We start from the raw sequence: 4,392 nt of genomic DNA, 5'->3' as shown, positions 1-4,392 counted from the left end.
CCGGTGCAGTCCCATCATATCGGCCAGCCGCCGCCAGATTATTATGGTGTCCCGCCATCGAATTTTGGTCAATGGAAGACGAATTTATCTTTCGGTTTCGAGGCCAATAGCGAACACTAGAACGCTGTGAATTGGGATGGCCTTTGAATTGAATTAAAATTGGCTTCTTCTGCATCGTGTCTCTTCTTCTGTTCGGAGTAGAAGATGCCAACTGGGGTTGGATCGAATCGATGCCATTCACGTTGGATGCGATGGGTGTGAGGACGTGGCAAAGGATCCGGGGTTCGTCTTCATTTATTCCCATTTCTGAGCATCCATAAAATCTAATTAAGCTTCATTCAGTGAATGGGAAGTGTTTTGTTGACGGTGGAGTATGTAGATGAAAATCCTTCTCAGAAGTAGTACATAGATGCAACAAGAAACTCAACGTAACTTGTATAGACTGTGCGTTGCCTTCCGAAATATGCATAAGGAAGGAAATAGTAGTTTGTGCAACTAGTTGCAAAAAGATTATTTTTTTTAGCAAGAGTTGTACGTAAATACTGCAAGTGCTGAAAAATCGAGTTTTGCAACGAGTTGCACACGCTATTTTTTTCAATGACGAAAAATGGGCTTCAATATGATAAATCTGTACCAAAATAGTAAAGACCGATTTACTCCATATGATTATTCTTGCCAATAAATAATGTTGCTGCAGATAACAATCAGTGTATATGTTATCATGCTGCATCGCATAGCTTTAAAAGCCTTGAGAGATAGATGAACTCGTCTTTGGAAAATTCTGATGTTATGTCCATCAAACTATTTCATTTATTACGCGACGCAGAGAATACACTATCTGAACACTATCCCAAGCTAATTCAGCAAAATGTAGTCATGTAACTACTGTTCCGATGTTGGGTTTTCATTATAGCACCCAAATGAGTGCTATAATGGATATTATGCAAACCATTTGAGTTGCATAATGTTCATTAAAGCACCCATTTTGTTGGTATGGAAAAGTAGGCCGTTTTATCACTCAAAGACGAACTGTAAATCAGGTATTATGATCAGGAATTGCAAAAATATATGTTTTGCACCGAAGTAGGCACGAAACATTTGAAAAGCAACCCCTATTTCCGCCCCCATGTTTATTACTCGACAGGTTTCCATTCAAATGATTTGATTTCCATAATTACACAACTTAAATTCCTCAGGTAAGAGTGCCTAAAAATCCATGAATTTCGGGTACAGGAACAGAGGATGCGGAAATGGTTGACGCAATGTTCAAAACAAATATCAAAACTGAAGCATTTTAGATTGATATTGAATTCGCATAAAAAATTGCAACTGGACTTCGATCCAACTATTTTTTTGAAAATTTTGAACTGGAATGCCCGCTCTTTGAAAAGCAAGAAAGATGAATAATTTAACTTGTAATTGTAAGTTAACTAATAATGTGCTTTTTGATACAGCTGATATAACTGAAGACGCTCATTGAACCGAATAAGATGTGAGAAGTCAGTTCTTCCTTTTTCCTAGAGTCCTATGAGAGGAGTAGCGTCATGTGGCACGTTTGACAGGCAAGGATGTTATCGACCATTTAGTAATCTGCGTTCGATCACTTAGTAGTTTGTCAATAACTCATTCCAGAGGCTAAATTTCAAAATGTGTTGTATGGTGGACTTCTAGTGCGAAGGTTTTTCTTCACCTCTGCCTAACAGGTCGATGTTTGAATTTAACTTATAACGGAGCTATAGCGCTAGTAGTAGTAACTTATACTAAATGATATCAAAATTTTAATAATTTAGTATAAGTTACTGCCACTGGAGCTATAGAGAAATGCATAAAACGAACTGTTGGGCAGAGTTGTAGATAAACCTTTGCATTAGAAGTCCTCCATACCACACATTTTAAAATTTCACCTTTGGAATCAGTTATTGACAAACTACTAAATGATCGAACGCAGATTACTAAATGATCGATAACATCCTTGAAAGACAGGTCTGCTGCTTGTTTGGAACTATGTGCACTTTGGTTCGATTATCAGTACTTTTTACTGACTTTTGTATTATCTTAACTAAGCGTGTAGAATGCCGTGACCAGGATGCATTTATTGGGGGGTGTTCTGACTTGTCAATATCCCCAACACAGCCATCTTGGATTTTTGTATGGAATTTATGCTAGTTTGTTTACGTTTTGTACTAAAAATTAATGTTTCCCCCTCGCGCTGGTTATTCCCATCTACTGACGAAGTCATATAACCTGTACATAAAAAAAATCTTAGCCGTGACATTCAATCACCTCCCTGGCGTCCTATACTATCACAAAGGGTTTGACAATAGCCACCATGTCCACGGACGGTAGCTCATTACCGTCCGTTGTTATTATACGAAAATAACCATCATGTGTTTTATTTACTATTTGTTTTGGTTAAATCTGAAAATTGTTTTCAAAATAATTTGCAAAAGATTTCCAATAATGCATGGCTTTCTAAAATATGATAAAAGTATTAATGTTGCTTATAGTCTGTTCACATTACGAGCTTTGTAACTTGACATAATAATCAATTACAATAAGATGTGCGATCTTAGGCACCAAGATACTACATATCAAGTGATAATGTTTGTAGTCTGATTAGGCTATCAAAATAGTGTTAGAAGCATTCTAAATATTTTGGAAGTACTTTGGATTTTGTTCAGATTTTGGAACAATATGTAATTTATTTTTTCCAATATTTTTGGCTTCTAATCTATCAAAACTTAACGCACTTCGTTTTTGATTGATTGATTAGTGATAATGGGTAAAATGGGGGTCACAATGGGTCTCTGTTTCAACTACTTAGAATACTTGTAGAATAGTGTATTTGAGGACAAGAAAACTAAATTATAAGAGACCTTTTCGAAAGATTTTGTTACCCGACTGACAGACTATCGGTAAGAGCTCTAACTCATTCTCACCCCTAGACCCATTGTCAACCCCGACGATGGTATATACATTTCTCTGTACTAAACCATTGATTGCTTTCAACACATTTTATAAGCAACGAGAAAGGCATCATCACTACTAGGTGGATTAATTTGGGTTTTTGTTGATTTAATTGATTAGTGCGCGATTGATCGTGTGCCGAAAGGGTCGTTTGGCTGAGAGGGTCGTTTGGTCGAAAGGGCCATTTAGCCGAAAAGGTCATTTGGCCGAAAGGGTCATTTGACCGGAATGGTTATTTGGCCGAAAGGGTCATTAGGCCGAAAGGATCATTTGGTCGAAAAGCCATTTGGCCGAAAGGGTTGTATGACAGAAATGGTCATTTGGCCGAAAGGGTCATTCAGCCGAAAGGGTCATTTGGCCGAATAGGACATTTGACTGAATAGGTCATTTGAAGAGTGAGAAATAAGTAGTAAGAAGAGTGACGATTTTATTCTCATTCCTCATTTCTCATTTCTCACAGTAAAAAAACGTAAATACGTTCACAGTAAAAATGACGTTTTACCACTCACTTTGCGCATCTCACTTTTCACAGCAAAGAGTGATAAATGAGGAGTGAGAAGTGAGACGCCTCATTTCCAACTTATCACTGTGAAAAGTGAATAGTGCGAAGTGGGTAGTGACTCATTTTACTCATTTCGCACTTCTCACCTTTACAGTGAGAAGAGAAAAATGAAGAGTGAGAAGTGAGACGTCTCTCTACTCATTCCTAATTTCTTACTTTTCAAATGACCTGGTGGACAACACTCAACGGCTGCAGGTGTTCATTAACAGAGCTTTTCTCACTTATGAGATGGCTCCAAAGTTAAGAAAGGAAATTTTCAAATTCTGCTGAGCTTCCGATCGCTTCCCGTCACTAGCTGATTAAGTTTGTTAAACTTGCCGATCTACTGCCGATCATAATTTTCTGAAGCTGACGGGAACAAGGCATCATCTCTTATAGAAGAATTGGAAGCAATGATTCAGATAAAAAGAGATGCGCCGTAGTGAATAATTTCATCAATAAGGAGCATGCTCTATTTCAAGTAACTCAAGTAACTTCAAGAACTAGCATCGAGTCTGGAAAAGGTTTTCATGGCATTGAAGTTCATTAAACCCACTTCGATTGATACACCCAAACAGCGAATGTTAGATTTTCAAACACTTACTGGGCATATGCAAAATTGTTAGATTCCTATACATAAGTAAGCACACAAACAAATATTGTAAGAAAAGCTTGCAAAATTGTAAGGTTCATGCAATATTTGTAAAAAAATCTTGCATTTTCGCATATGTCAGTCCAGTTCTTATACAGGATTTAATAAGTTGTTATACATAATTGTTGGAAAAGCTACCAATTTCCGGTTGGGTGTTCTTTGATTCTAATTCTGAATTAACTGCACTAAGAGGAAGTCTATATTGTCGGATTCAAGCCTTAACATTCCTTGA

Source organism: Armigeres subalbatus, chromosome 3 (assembly GCF_024139115.2).
Source record: "Armigeres subalbatus isolate Guangzhou_Male chromosome 3, GZ_Asu_2, whole genome shotgun sequence".
In the NCBI taxonomy this organism is placed as follows: Eukaryota; Metazoa; Arthropoda; class Insecta; order Diptera; family Culicidae; genus Armigeres; species Armigeres subalbatus.
Note: the sequence above shows the minus strand (reverse complement) of the source record.